We start from the raw sequence: 16,502 nt of genomic DNA, 5'->3' as shown, positions 1-16,502 counted from the left end.
CCCAGCAGAATCCCAACTTCCCAAAACGAATTACCCATCAGGGTATAATTCAAAACCAATCTAAAGGAATCAAACACCTTCCAAAATCTTCCCCAAAAAATTGAAAACACGGCATTCTAAACGCCTTCCAACCGTCCAACGGAATCCCCTGCAAGTCTCCAAGGTGATCAACCACCTTTAAGTCATCTGACAAAATCCCCAACGAGACCCACAAGTTAACCAAGCACTTTCCAATCGACCACGGTGAAGTTGTCAGGCGACTGAAATGCTTTCCCGTTCATCCAACTTGATCCATCAAATCCGTTCTTACAGAGCAAATCACGAGGCCCGTCCTCCTTGTCCCAAGGACCTTTGCTTAGATTCTAGCTTTCATGTACCAAATCTACGACCAAAGATCTTCCATCCTCGGTAGATCACATAGCCGGCCAATCTCCGCCAAGCTTAATTCGATCGAATTCAAGTTTGTAGCAGAATACTTCAGGGACCAACCTCCCTGCTAGCCTCAATAAACCTCTCCGTACCCCTGGTCACTCCCAAAGGTCTCCCAAAGGGTCCCGAACCCCCTGTAAAGTCACTGCAAGGCCTTTGAAAGGATTCTCGCCTTTACGTCGTGCATTCAACTGGTCGATGAACTCTAGTTTATCCTTGACAAAATCAATGCAACCTATGATTGACAATTCTCCCCAATAGAGTCAAGGCAGACAAATGCCTTTCAATCATTCCCCGATAAGGACTTTTGCCTGTATAGTCATGCAGACAATGAACCAATCCATCTTGGTTTATCCCTAACAAGGTCAACGCAATCAGTAGCTGTCCACCGTCTCTATCAGAATCAACTAACTACTTACACAGTCGACAGAACATCGACTCCCCAGTAGGGTCAACCCTTTCCAGCAGAATCAACTCCGGTTGACTCTCAGCCGAATCAAGGCAATCAAAAGACCCTTCTAGCTACGTCAGCTTCTATGGTCTTCCCATCAAAGTCGAGGCAACCTAATGCTTCGTTCATGACCAGCAAAGTCAAGGCAACCAAGTGCCTTCCAAATCATCTCCTATAAAGTTGGCGGACAATTAAATGTCTCCCGATCAAGCTCCCTCGGTCTAATCAGGATTCTTTCCTACATAGAAAATCAAGGACCCGCCCCCACTCTCCAAAGATCTTTGTTCATAGCCTGGTTCTCGAGACCAGGTCTGCAGTAAAGATACCTCGTCAACTAACTCCGTAACCATCTCGAACCGGCCGGATCCCATGTCAAGGATCCCTCCCCCGATCAACCAATCGGGACCTGTCGTCACATATCCCATCATCCAAATCTATCGACACGCATGTCCTCAGCGAGTCATCCGCGTTCAATTCTCAATAAAGAACACGCGCTCCTAATTTCTCCCAACAAAAGGTAATCAATCCCCAGTGGAGTCAATCAAATTCTCAATCAATCAGTATTAGCCCCCTGAGGCATCAAACGTTAAAATGAGTCTGTTACCACACGATAGCTCTTCAGGATGAGTCTGTTACTACACAGTAATCCCCAAAATCAAAGTGAGTCTGTTTCTAGATGGCAGCTTTTCAAAATGAGTCTGTTACCACACAGTAGCTCTTCAGGATAAGTATGTTACTACACGGTAATCCTCAAAAATTAGGGTAAGTCCATTTCCACACGGTATCTCTTCAAAGTAAGTCTATTTCTACATGGTAGCTTTTCATGGTAGCTCTTCAGGGTAAACCCGTTACTACATAGGTAATCTCCAAAATTAAAATGAGTCCATTGCTACACGGTAGCTCTTTAGGATAAGTTCGTTACTACATGGTAATCTCCAAAATCAGAGTAAGTCTGTTTCTACACAATGGCTTTTCAAAATGAATCTGTTACCACACGGTAGCTCTTAAGGATAAGTCTGTTACTACACGGTAATCCTCAAAAATTAGCATAAGTCCGTTTCCACACGATATCTTTTCAAAGTGAGTCTGTTACTACACGGTAGCTCTTTAGGGTAAGCCCGCTACTACATGGTAATCCCTAAAATCAGAATAAGTCCATTTCTACACGGTAGCTCTTCCTAGTAAGTCCGTTTCCACATGGTAGCTATACAACATCAGGATAAGTCCGTTTGTACACGGTAACCCTCGGAACCAGAGGAAGTCCGTTTCTACTCGGTAGCTCCTCAATATCAAGCTAACCCTAAAAAAGGCCATGCATTGGATGCTAGAAAAGCATCCCACCCTTGTAGGTGTTCGTATCCATACGAACACTAGTGTTTTGGCCAACCCTCAAGACAATAAACCCTGGATGCAGATAAGGCATCTTCCCAAGTAAAAAAACCCGTTAAAACACGGTACTACATCCATTCAAACCACCCATCTAAATCCAAGAGCAGATGATGATCATGCATCTTCTCTACTCAATCAAATCTCGTGTACGATCTGTCGTATCGAAGCACCGGATGCCGCACAGGCACCCCTTTTATCAGCATTAGTACTGGATGTAAGAACAACATTCTTTGAGGTCCCTCCCCAAGTCAGGCGCCAGACCTGACTTCAAACGTTCACCTAAGACTCATTCTAACAGTCGTATTTTCAAAACTCAAAACTGTCAGTGAGAGGTTTCCACTCAAGGACCTGACAACAAGATTCCTCGGTAAAGGCTGCATGCCTAAGGACCCGACGTGACTCCTGCAACCCTATAATTAGTCCCCAATGAAACAATTTTGTTTGTCTCCATACTTTGGCATTCTTGTGCCTTGCACCCTCTACCAAAGAGGGGCATATGTAGACACCCAATTTTGTCAAGGTGGTACTATTGATAGGTTGTCACGATGAAGAGTCTCATGACGAGCCCAGAGCCCTTGTTCTCTTTCTCTCGGTCTCTTTTGCACACGAATGCCAAAGAGGGGCATCTGTAAACATCCTATTTTGTCAAGGTAGTACTAATGATAGGTTGTCGCGATGAAGAGTCTCATGACGAGCCCAGAGCCCTTGTTCTCTCTCTCTCGATCTCTCTCTCTGGTTCATGAAACAGGAAAGATTTCTCGAAAATGAATTTATCTCAAGGTTAAAACAAAAACCTTGTCTTTACACGGCACCCGCCTTTTACTGTACAGCCAAAAAGCCCGTTTTCACATGGCATTTCAACCAAAGGTTAACTTTGAGTAAAAAAACGTACGTTTTTACCCAAAAACACTTCGCACCCAAACCAACTCGCGAGACCATCCTTGCTGGTTTCTCTTTGCCACAAGGAATCCAACGGATCTGACCGCATGCGATTTAGAGTCCAAAACGGATAAGATATGGTCTTTCGAAGTTCCAAAAAAACTATAAATAGGGGGGTAAGAGTAAAATCAGATTCTAACCTTTCCATAAGTTATTCTCTAGATAAAAACCTCTGGTCCTCTGTTTTTCAACCCTTTTTTTCAAAGAAAACTCTGTCCAAAAACCCTAGTTTCTTTACCCGGGAGAGAAAAAGTAGAGAAATTCTTAGGGAGCTCATATTGGGCGTCAGTATTCTGCCGAATTTCCGAAGATTCGGAGCGACATCTTTCAATTAGACCGTTGTTCTATTGAAATTCGACGAACTCGGTGCCTCTTACTCAAATAGCGTCGTTGTTCGACAGAATTTCTGGGGAACCCGATGCTCCATCATCCAATTAGCGCTGTTGGTCTGCATAATTTTTGGGGAACCCGGAGCCACGTCATCAAATTAGCGTCGTTACGCCGCCGACTTTTCGGGAAACGTACCCGCGCTTTTGGTAAAATTACAATTATTTCCCAGCTTTATGCATTTCTGTTATAAAACTCGGTGAAGGGTAGTTATAGGATCTAGGGCTCCTCTTGCCCCAGATCCTATAACGTAAACCCTGTACCTTTCCTTGTAAATAGGGCTACGTTCCCTCTCCTTATCCCGCCACTCTGTCTCCGGTTTCACCATAGACAAAAGACACAGAGACGAGAGCCCTGGTGCCCCCACGGCGTTGGACAAACGGAGGGAATAAAAAACCCACCCTTTTCTTTCCTTTATGTCCTGTCATTTCCGTTTGTTTTTAGTTATCCTGATTGTGGTCAACTGCGAGATCATCCTGGGACTCGAGATATGCAGTACACGCCCTCAATCCGGATAACACCCAAACTGATTCGTTTTTCTTTTCTTTGTAAATCCATTTCATTTACGTAAAGGAATTAAGCCCAATGGTAATAAAGGATAAAAAGTGGAGATTTCTAATAAAGTTCTTTCAAAATGCCAAATCAAGTCGAGACTGGGTTTACCTGGGCATAAGGGGTGCCTAACACCTTCCCCGAATGTAATCATAACCCTTACTCAGATTTATGTAAAGACCAAGCCTTAACAAACAGAGTAAAATTATGGGTAATAGGCCACAAACCTAGAGTACAGCTTCGGTTACTGCTGCTCCAATGAGACTCGAATCTTTATCCCCGTTTCATTGGAAAAGCAGACACGGGTCCTAAGCCCTAACCTAGATGGCAACTCTGAAACTCTCTTTCTTTTGAAATCCGGACCCCGATCTCGAGTTCACAAGAAACGCAGACAAACAAACACTCCCACTCTAAAAGAAACTCGACGTGGTGATCCTGCGCTTCCAGAAGCGAGCGGTGGGAAATAACTGGCTCCCACAATAGCTCACCTCTATAAGAGACAGACATTGCCTTTCACAAAGTGGGAAAAACGCTGGTTTGACTAGCTTAATGAATGCTGGTTCAATTAGTGGATGAGAAAAGTTTGGAATGAAGATGAAGATTGCAAACTACTACACTATGTGAGTAGTTTTGGACTTTAGTTCAAAACACACACAAATCTCAAAAAAGTGGAGGTACAAAGTCCCTTTTGTCCTTCCTAACACCATCAGATCCCAAACGCAATCATTCTCCTTGGATTCCGATTTTGAATATTTTATTATTTCTTGCTATCTCTTTCGGCTAGCATTTAATACATATTGATTCTCTTCAGGACCTGGCCCTTCAATGGAAGCCCTACCATTAAGAACGGCTACGTTATTAGTTATACCGACAACGTTCCTCGACCCGTCGTTTCCAACTAGAGGAAACCCTAAAACTAAGAACGACAATGTTGTTAAGTATACCAGCATCGTCTCTTTCACCTGAACCGAGTTGATAAGATAGATAGTCATTCAGTAGCTCAGAAAAGGCAAGGTTATTAAATATAACGCCAGTGTTTTTCCCACTCCAACCGTTATATCCACTGATCGAACCTTCAAAACACGCACGAATCTTGAAAAAGTGGAGGAAAAGAGACCCTGTTGCCCTTATTAACACCATCAGAGCCCAGATAGCATCCTCGGATTTGTTGCACAAGAGTACACCTCAATGTATAGCTTGCCTCTATAAGAGACAGACGTTGTTGTTTATAGAGTGGGAAAAAAGCTGGTTCGACTACCTTAATAAACGTTGGTTTTATTAGTGGATATAAAGGTTCGAGTGGGAACAACGTCGGCGGTATACTTACTAACGTTTTCATTTCTGATCGGGGCTATCGACCACCTTAATCAATGATGGTTCGATTAGTGGATATAACAGTTCATGTGGAAAAACGTCGGTGGTATATTTAATAACGTTGATGTTTTTTTATTGGGGAGATCAATTAATCAACGATGGTTCAATCAGTGGATACAACGGTTGGAGTGGGAAAACGATGGCGGTATATTTAATAACGTTGACGTTTTTTATTGGGGGGATCAATTAATCAACGATGGTTCAATCAGTGGATACAACTGTTGGAGTGAGAAAACGCTGGCGATATATTTTAATAACGTTACCGTTTATGATATGCCGACTGACTTTTATCTTAATCAACTCAGTTCAAGTGGAAGAGACAATCCACGTATACTTAATAACGCTGACATTCATAGTTTTAGGGTTTCCATTGGTTGGCAACGACGGGTTGAGGACGTTTCCGGTATAACTAATAACGTAGCCGTTCTTAATTGTATGGTTTCCATTAGAGGGTCAGGTTCTAAAGGGAATGAATATGTATTAAATGCTAGCCAAAAGAAACAATAAGAAATAATAAAATATTCAAAATGAGACTACAAAGAAAATGATTAAGGTTGGACTCTAATGGTGTTAGGAAAGGCAAAATGGTCTTTGTACCTCTATGTTTTCAAGATTCGTGCGTGTTTTGATCTGAAGTCCAAAAGTATCTGCATAGCGTAGTAGTTTGCAATCTTCATCCTCACTCCGTACTTTTCTCGGAAGGGAATTATTTTGCTGATGCAGTTATCTCCAAGGCTAAACGCGTATACGATTCTTGGAGAGACCTGTCTCAAGCAGCCAGAGGGGCCGCCAAATGTGACGCCTTGGGCCTTCCCAACATCCGGTCCAAGGCTGTTTAGTCACTGCTATAGCTGTTAGTCTTCTGCTTGGCTGCTGTCCAATTTTTTTTTTTTTTTATTAATATATTTTTTTGCTCTTAATCTTATCCAACTTGCGGTCTGCCCGGGGACTCTCTTTTTATCCTAGTTAAAAAAATCATATGTTATTTTCTTTTACTAAGAAAATGTAATTAGTGACCAATAGTCTTAGAAAGGTGTACCCATATCATTCGATATATCCATAAAAAAAACCTTCCATCTTTGTTTATGGTGTTTGGTAGGGAACTTCGTGGAAAGGCAAATGGCTCTTTTGCATGAGAAAATAGCCATCTAACATGAATTAAATGAATCAGACAAAATCTGATGAAAAGTGAGCCTTTTGGTTGTTCTCTCATGCAAAAGTCGGCCGCGAAATGCCCAAGCAAATCTCGAGGGAATTTCATGGAAAGGGTACTGATATTTGGCTCTACCATGTTTTAATAATTGCACAAATTCAGCTTGTCTTTTCTTTTTTAACAGGCTTATGAGATCGTTTTGGGAAATGTAATAACTTTTGTGTAAATAATAAGACAAGATGAGTTAGTGCGGTTATCGAAACATTGAAGTGCCAATATCGGTAGCCTAAAACAATGTTTTTATAAAGTACATTTCTTCTAATACTAATTTCGAGGAGATTTTGCTTAATGTCCTCTTTATAACGCGAGGAATACTAAACTGAAGAATGCGCTTGCAAAAACCCAGCGGCAAGAGCGCCCGTTGGATCCATGTCACCCAACTGCATTTATCATTCATTTTAATTTACATTTTCAGTGCTGCTGTAAATTTGGTTTCGTGAATTGAAGCCAATGGGAAGGTGCTGCTGCCAAGTTTTTACATGGATCCCCTCTACTTTAGTATCCATACTATAACATAGAAAAAGAAGAGGAAGAAGTAGAAGGTGAAGAAAAAAAGGTAGGCTTTTATTTTAGTTTCTGCTCTTTTCTTCACAAATATATAGAGGTTCTTTTTTCCCATTCCAGACTTTATTCTTTGCAACGATTTTAAATGCAAAATCTCCTGATTTAGGTCACTGTTCGTGCAAGGAAGGAAAATACCATTTAAGTTCTACTCGTGGTATTTGCTGCTGTCATTGAAGATTTGGGGTTTTTATTTTGAGCTATGTTAAACCCTACTGGATCAAGAAGCTAAAACCTTGTGATTTTTTCCATCTCAAAAGGCTATTACCAGTGAAGTTAATGTATGTTTAGGGTTTTTGCTTATCTCTACAATTTTTTTGGGGTTTTGGGGTGATTTCTCATCTCTGCTATTTTAATGTGATTATTTGTTTTTTTTGGGGAATTATCAATGGGTTCTCAAGTGCTATTTTCTCTCGTTCCATGTATAATCAGAAGTTCTTGGCTGTACCAATCATGCTTTCTAGGGTTTTGGTGTTTCTCTTCCCTTTTAGTTTCATGTTTTAGAGAATGGTATGTGTTATAAAAACGCAAACATTCTCTTCCCCATCCAATCGAAGAAAAACCCCATTTAGTTTTTAGGGCTTTCTTTGTTTTCCTCTCTGATTTTTGTTTCGATTTCTCTCTTAAATTCAACATTTTTGCTCTACTAGGAACGAGCCTCATCGTTTGAGTTTCTGAGAAAGATTTCATTGTTTTGTATGGTAAGATCTCTTCTCAATCCCTGTTTTGGTTTGTTTATAAAGTAAGATCTCTTCTCGATTCATGTTTTCTTTCATGTTCTTAGTTTTAGGATTTTTTGTCTTTTAAATTAAATTGTTTTGTAGAGATTGAAATATGAGGAATCCTTGTGTAGATTTCTGGATCTTTAATGTAGTTAAGGTTTTTCTTTTCTCTTGGATTCTTATTTTAGGGATTTTTTCCTTACTCTTGTTCTATAAAGATTGCTACATGAGGCATCCTTGTGTAGATTTCTGGCTCTTTCATGTATTTAGGGTTTTCTTTTAATCATTTGTTTGGGATTATGAAAGCCACTGGCACTGGGCTAGAGAGTGTTAGGATTTTGAATAATAAGTTCTGCTTTTGTGTTATGAAAGCTAATCTTGACTTGTTTCTTGTGTTTTATTTTGCATCGAATGAAATATACTTGCTAAAAATAGAATTACGAGTTCAAAAAATCATAAATTAAGGAATGTTTTGTTAGTCTTGTTTACTGTTATATTTCTTGCAGAACATAGTAGCTCTTGCTTTCTTTGTGACATGTTCATTTCGAATAAGCACCATAATACTCTTTTTTTAATTCTGTGAAGTCCCTCACCTGAGAGACGTCACTTTCAGTGAATCAAAGAACGTAACTTATAGTCGATCCAGGACTGAAGTGCACAAACAAAGGAATATGGTAGGAGTATAACAAGCAATCAGAGGAATGCAGTCGTTGGTAAGCGTAGAAGGGCTAGAAAGAGAAGTTAAGGTCGGTAGGTAGAACAGGGGGTTTGGGAAAGATAGTAAGTACTTCTTCATTTAGCTCTTTGGAGGTCCACAAATTATAGAGTTGCGCGTTTCATATGGTGGAGAAAGTTAAGGTTCCTAACAGACGGTTACAAGCAAAGATCCCGATAAATTGAAACAAGTGCTTTTGAGCTACGACCTTTTCTTCGCTACAGTAGCGGTTATTAATCCATTAGAGCCCGCCCTCCTAAAAAAAACTGAAATACCCTACTTATGAAGATATAATAATCCCTAAAAGATGTTATAACGCATGAGACAATCAATTCCTGTAACCTAATAAGGAAGATTCCATGGTGTTCAAAATAAACAATTTTGAACATTTTCAATCGAAGAAATAGGATTGTTTGATCGCACATGCGTATTCGGTAAACTGGGAGATTTCGACTCCTCGAGAGACCCAAGGTTGCAAGCCTGCTGAGCATAGTCACCACAACACATGCTTTCGTTCACCGTCGCAGCCCAAAGAAGACAAGGAAAAGTGGGAAGGAAGTCAAGGGAAGGGGATTGATTAGTTTAGATGACCCCCCTTCCTTAAAATTATTTTTCTTTCTTAGTGAAACTCTCGACGTCTTGTTTAGTAAACGGGATGTTTACCCAGGCACTGTAGTGTTGCCTAACCGTTTGGCCGGAGATAAAACTCACATCTCCCTATTGAGATCGAGCATCAGTGAATGGACCCAACGGCACATTCCCCCTTAAATCTCTTCTTGCAAAAATGTTCATATCATATCCTCTTTTCGTGAGATTTGTTTCTGACTGGTTAAGATCTGAACTTAGTAACTTGGCAGATTAGTGAAGCAGTCAAGTACCATTGTGAGCAGATTTCCTTATTTTGATACTTCCATTGTTAAAATACTTAATTTGAAATGACTTCTTTTGAGTCTTATTAGATGCTTGTAGGACAATATTTTACTGAAAACTACACATGTTATATCCAGCTTGACTAATAAGCCTTTGTATATGGTCTTCCATATTCCGAGATGGATTATGATTGACCTGAAAAAGATTTGTATTTCAATGTCGGTAAAATGGGTTTTTTGTCCTCAATTTCTCTAGCTGCCCGTATAGAGAATAAATGGGTCCTCTTCTTTTCATTTTTTCTTTTCTTTTTAGTACCCGAGAGAAAGTATTTGGCATCTGTCCGCGTAGTAAAAGACAAGGTGAAGTACCCAAACCAAAGCTATTGAATGGAAGTAGCAGCCGAGTTTCCGAGAAGGTAAGCTTATTATAATGCTTCTACAAGTTCATGCATCTTAAGTTGTATTCAATGATCCAACTTACTCACTGAGAGGCTATTTTTTATGTAATTTTTTTTTTGAAAATTGACAATTTCATTGATGCTATGAAGATTACAATGGGGACAAGGGGTCCCAACTTGCACTACATAGAATCAATTAAGGGTGGCCAGGAACATACTCCTTGGCCAGTAAAACCAAATAAAATCTTCCATGTCAAACCGCTGCAGATAAGTGAATACTTCCATGCACTCCCACCATGCCAAATCACTAAATCACTTCCCTTTCGAGATCTTCATCTCCTACCGCATCCAAAAGAAACCTTCACCAAACTCCTTCCTTTCATTTATATTACCCAATGGTCATAGTCATTCAGTTTGTATCTTCGATGACAAGCCTAAAATGCGCACTCCCCTTCGCTATAATCTTGAAGGATCAAGAAACCCAGTATGAGCAAGTCATCCGACTCCGGATACCCACCACCTTAATGCCCCACAGAGGCTAAGCCATGTAAGATTCCTAGCACATGAAATCCTTCCATTGCTTCCGAAGGCGTTCTCCCAACAATGCCATCTCTTCCTCAACATTCATCTTTCTCAAGTGCTACATGACCTTCTCTAGCACCAAAGTCCCTAAGGGTAAACGAATATTTCGATCACCAGAACAGGAGGAAAATTCGCAAAACTCACCCTGAATATCCATTTCGACTAAAATTTTAGCTTCCTCATGACTAAAAAACAAAAAGGAGACCCCCCAGACCCAAAAGGCTACTAACTAAAAAAATGAGTAATAATAATTCAGCCCAAAACAAATCCTACCCTGGGCAACCGGGAATAAAATTTGAGGAGATTTGAGAGTCTACTATTGTAAGCCCAAGGGTTCCCATGGGTTAATCATTCATCTTACCTTCTTGTTTTGATGCTAGCAAACCAAATTGATTAGCATTTATGGACTGATGTGTTGCTTTGAGATGTTGTGTTGTACACAGGAATGTCATGTCATACTCGCCATTACACAACTCTTCACAACACATGACTTGTGGATCAAGGATCAAAGGAACCAAGAGCTTGCACCTACATTGGAGTCATCCTCATTTGAAAATGTTCAAGTAAAGAAGCTCATCATGAAGATCCCTGTAGTTCCTAAGCAAGTGTCAAGAAAGAGCTTGGAGCTGAACATGCCATTGGTGACACTTCATGCACCTCACAACATGCACTGAAGATTGGAGGATGTCACAAGAGCCAAGACAAGGTCAAGATGTTCACCCAAGCCGAAGAAGTCCAAGAAAGTGCAAAGGGGCCAAGACATTCCAAAAAGACTCAAGGTTCTTATTTTTAGAATGTATTTGGAGTCCTCTTGATTTTATGTTTAAATGCACTTTCAAAAGATTTTCAAATGATTTTTATACTTAACATTTTACATCTTTGAAAACCATCAACACACCCAAAAATGTATTTGAAAACCTAAGACTTAAGCCCAAAGACAATAGCCCAAAAGCCCCTGGATTTTAAAGTTAAAATTGGAATTTCACTCAGGGCCGGTCGACCGGGTCAAGCCGGGCGACCGTGGATATGTATCTGTTTCAAACAGAACAATCCTACATGGGTTTTAGCTGGCGACCACCGTGGGTCGATCGACCGAGATAGGTTTTATGAGCCAAATTTTTTAGCAAACAACTAGCCCTCGCCGGGCAACCGCCATGTGGCCAGTCGACCGCGACGGTAAGAAATTTGAAAATAGAATAGGGCGCCTGATAGGGGCGGGCGACCGTCGTAGCCTGGTCGACCGCCTTGGTCGAGCAAACTAGCCGTTGGGACATTTTCTGCTTGACTTTTTCAAGCCATTTATTAACAGTTTTACCCCAAACGGTCATATTTTCAAATACACTATATATACATGATTAAAACCTATCTCTACAAGCTTTTTAAACATTTGAGAAAGATCAAATCCCATTTCTCTTTGAGCTTCAACATTTTATTTCAAATGCTAAAAACCTCTTTGATCTTCCATTTCTACATCTTATCAAGAGGCACTCCATAGGGCTTTTATTTGTTTATTTCTTGAAGTGAATGTGAGCTTACAAAGTTGTAATCCGCCTATTAAGAGGCGTTGAGAGTTTTACATTTGTATTTGTTCTTCATGTGAGGGTCTTCTCTTCGGCCCGAAAGGAATTGTGAAGAAGAGGGTCTTCTCTTCGGCCCGTAAAGAAAGGTGAAGATGAGGGTCTCCTCTTCGGCCCAAGAAAGGTGAAGAAGGCTTCGTGCAGATGGGCTTCTCTTTGGCCCTTGAGATGGAAAAGCTTATTATAAGAGCTTCGAGATTAGGCTTGAAATCTCATCATAGTGGAGTACCCAAGGAGCCAAACTTGGAAGAGTGGAGTAGGTCAAGTTGTGACCGAACCACTATAAATCTTGGTGTCCTCATTGTGGTGTGCATTGTCTCTCTCTCTCTCTCTTCCTTTCCTTCTCTTACACGTGTGGTGATTGGTAATCTCTAACCTTACTTATGTTTATGCTTTAATTGAACAAGGGTTAGTGAATGCACTTAAGTTAAATGTCTAAACTCTAAATTGCATTATAATATCTATTTGAACAAGGGTTAGCTAAATGTGCATGATTAGAAGGTCTAAACCCTAGATTTTATTGATATATACCTATTTGAACAAGGGTTAGACTAATTAGTGCTTAATTAAATGGATTAATTTTTAATCTCCCTTAATTAAGCCTAAAATTTCTAATTGACCAATTCACCCCCCTCTTGGATTGTCACACCTGTATTTCAACTATTTTTTTTTCTTGACCCTACCAAAGATGCATCTAAGAGTTTCTCAACAATGTGATCGAGGAGGTTATTTCCTGATCTTGCCGCCCTAGCATTAAGATTTAGGCGATGATTAAGGCCACCCGAGGCTCGTGGAACGAAGGTATTTCTTACTTTTGGAGGGAGGGCACCTTTGTTTCTATCCTTATAGGGAAGGTCCGGCCAAGCAACTTTCTTTCTAGGGGCAACACAATCAAAAGGCTTACTCTTCTCTAGCCCCACCAGGGGCAGACAAGATTGACCAACGCTCCTAACTAGAGGCCAATTTACACCTTTCTCAAGCTCTTTCTCAGCGCCATCCTTGGATTTGAAATTTGAATTAGACAGGGGAACCAACGGCTCACCAAGAGGCATGTCCTCAATCGGCGGGGAACCCTCAGACGGCGGTATAATGCCCATACCGGCACATCCCAATGAACTAGAGTACTCCGAAACACCACTTTTATTATTGTGTTGTTTCTGAAGATCAATCCCAATAGAGTAAACCTTATCAAGGATTCTAATTCTAACACAAGAACCATGGAAAAGCCACTGGGGGGCTAGAATTTTGGCCGAGACAAAACTCATACAATGTTGGTGGTTACCTTTCATTTTGGTTTCCAATACTTTACCAAATAGACTCCCTATAGCCTCCACCGTTGAAATAGCCCATGCATGCAGAGGGATGCCATAAAAATTAATCCAAAGAGCTTCCTCACCTTGAAGGAACTCCCTATTCCATGGTGAGGGAGAAACCAAATGATTACCTAGGGCTTCAGATCTCATAGCAAGAATCTTTGATGCCTGGGCTTCAGATTCAAACATAAAGAGGATCTCGTCCTCCGCCAAGGTACAAGGGCAATGTAAGGATGGAAAATCCCAAACTTTTTGTGCCCAAAACCAGAGGTCCTCTAGAGACATGTATCTGTCTTTCTTTTTTCCTATAAGACAAGCTTTTAGGGTGTCCATACGAATAAGCACTTCCTTGCCGGATATGGAAAGAGTTGGGCTCCCTTTAGTCTCAAGAAAGTGGATTTTACCCGAATCAGGCCATGACCGTTCACCTCACAGTTAGCCTCCATGCTAGGCTCTGAACTAACATGGGCAACCCATTTTGAGGGATTTTCAGACCATTGACACCAACGACACTTATCCCGCCACCTGAAATTAAAATATTTACAGGGGGAACAAAACCAACCACCAGGACTATTCCGTGGTTTAATATTCCTATTGGAACTCTTCCCCTTCCCTGAAAACGTTACAGAGGAAGGTGTTGGTTCTGCTTTAACCTGGGAGTACCTTCTACATTTTTGCCTCCATCTAAATTGTGGTAGGAGCAGTAGTAGCACTGCCAATCCTCCGACCACCCTTCATCTCCTCCTCCAACCATTTCCTTCTCCTGTCAGATCTAGGGTTTGTAGAGTATGGTTGATGGAGAAGATGATGGATCTGGTTCTAGGGTAAGAGGTGGGTTCTATTCTTTCTGCTATATTTTGTGGAGTAGATCACTATGTCCCCATTTACTACAGAGGGTATGCTGTCCACACCTCACCTTTTATGACTAACACCTCAAGAGGATAAGCGCCTCGCCTTACTACTTCGCCTTTGAAAACTGATGTAAAGAAAACAGAGGGTTAATATTTTTTATGTAATTTTACATTGTGCAAGTGGGTATGATTCCCATATTGATTCCGTTTGGAATAGGTTTTGCATTCGAGGGTCTATGATGTTCACAAAGAGGCCAGTGTTGCTTTTTCTGGCATTTTTTATTTTTGTTGCACTTATTGATTTATTACATACTAAATTTCAGATTTCTGATGAACCAAATATTATGCAGTACATCAAGATTGCAGCTACACTGCATGAGAGCATAAAGACATTTCGTGGCCGGCTGTTGCATTTGAGAGCAGTTGCACAACAGATTTGGTCTCATTCAATTAATTAATCTGAGGTGGCTGCTCTCACATGAAACAGCTATCCGTGAAATGCCTTTCTGCGTAGGTCCCTAGCAAATCCCATGTGGGTTACTAGTAATATCATATTTTGATAAGCGGGCGAACTCATCTTGTCTTTTATTTTGGGGCCGCTGAGAGTGTTTTGGGTATTGTAATAGCCTTTAACATGCATCTCATTTTAGCACTTACAAGAGCAATACGATGCATTATTTCCTCCAATATGCACTAATTATCAAAATATATTTCAACAAGAGCTATATACATGGGATCAGTTTCAGTGGGCTTGTGAGCTCTGCTATTCAAATAGCATGAAACTTATTTTCACTGTTGAGGACATGCTTGGTTCCTATTCCAGGCCTTCTCAATCACTCGGTGTGCAATCTAAGTAAATTTTCAGTCAGTGTTACAAATTTACAATGTCTTTTGTAGTTTTGTTAATTTTTCGTAATTACCTTATCTCTTTCTTTTTTTATGATGGATTTAGTTCTTAATGCCATGGATGTGTTCCTGCTTGTTATGTTGATCTAGTAAATTTTATTTTATACTTACAGTATAGCTTTCTTGGGTTTTCTTTCCATGCCCATTGTTCTTCACTACACATTTTTTTAGCCTAAACTTTTTGCCTCTATATTTAGGGAATGATGTAATTTAAGGATATGGAGAGGATACGACTGTACGAGGGAGTTTTTCTAAGCACAACCAAAGACTAGGTGACTGATACATTTGTGGGTGGAATGAAGTAAATGAACGGCGATTGCCTCATTGTCAACTTGGTGAATTCTATTGGAGCCTACATGATGTAGAGCCTGGATCTATATGGGTGGAATTAATTTTTGTGTACCTAGGTGACTGATACATTTAGTTTGTATAATCAATCATTATGATATATCTTCAGCTTTAACAAGTGTAATGCAAATTATTTGTGAGATTGTGAATGTGCTTGTGAATGTGATAGCAGCAGCTACTAAATGTGTATTACAATATTATCAGGTTCATTTACCATAGAAGGGGATATTGATGAATGGAAATTATAAAAAAAAAATTACTTCTACAGCGGCGTTCAATAAAAAACGCCGCTGAATATGGCATTCACCGACGTTCGCAAAACGTCGGTCTATGTTTCAGGCTAGCTAATGGTATTTTAATTACTGACGTTTTGTAACTGTCGGAAAATCTCAGATTTTTCACCGACGCTCGTTAAAGCACCGGTGTTTTCACTAGGGCTGCAACTCGGGTCGGGCGGGTCGGGTTTTTTTTCGGAAAACCCACGATTCCCAAACCCGGCCCTACCCATGATAAATCTCGGGTCGGGTCAGGTTTTTTCACGTTGACGTAATTTTTTAAGGAAAACTCTTGCTTGGCAAAGCAACTCAACTCATAGAAGCAGAAATTAGACTCACATTACACTTGAATCAAACAATGATGTAATTATACTCACATTACACTTGAATCAAACAATGCTGTAATCAAACAATGTTTTAATTACAATCAAACAATGCTGAATCAAACACTTGAATCAACTCAACTCATAGAAGCAGAAATTACACTCACATACTATAACAGTGGGTGCGTGGGTTTTCACTTTTAACTTTTAACTAACAATAGAAGAAAAAAAAGTACATACTATAACTTATGTAACTCGGGTCGGGCCCCTTCAAACCCGGCTCGACCCGAGATTCATGCGGGCTTTTGGATGCTCAACCCGGCTCGAC

At 40.4% G+C, this 16,502-nt stretch overlaps 1 protein-coding gene across 17 annotated transcripts in view; it reads left to right on the top strand.

Annotated features, from left to right (window-relative positions):
- Positions 1-15,812, top strand: part of LOC143854854 (uncharacterized) — a 101,663-nt gene extending 85,851 nt beyond the window's left edge. For 12 of the 17 annotated variants that reach the window (XR_013237608.1, XR_013237611.1, XR_013237612.1 and 9 more), the window contains one exon: positions 15,426-15,812. The gene's annotated coding sequence lies outside the window, so the exon portion shown is untranslated. Of the gene's footprint in view, positions 1-7,149; positions 7,291-7,945; positions 7,997-9,914; positions 10,018-15,425 lie in introns of all 17 variants that reach the window. The other 5 variants (XM_077364969.1, XM_077364964.1, XM_077364972.1 and 2 more) reach the window with 3 other exon arrangements.
- The last annotated feature ends 690 nt before the right edge of the window (positions 15,813-16,502 follow it).

The sequence above is a fragment of the Tasmannia lanceolata genome, unplaced genomic scaffold (assembly GCF_043159265.1).
Source record: "Tasmannia lanceolata isolate RefF3 unplaced genomic scaffold, GAP_Taslan_0.1 ptg000020l, whole genome shotgun sequence".
In the NCBI taxonomy this organism is placed as follows: Eukaryota; Viridiplantae; Streptophyta; class Magnoliopsida; order Canellales; family Winteraceae; genus Tasmannia; species Tasmannia lanceolata.
The sequence above is the reverse complement of the archived record's forward strand: the minus strand, read 5'-3'. Positions and strand labels throughout refer to the sequence as shown.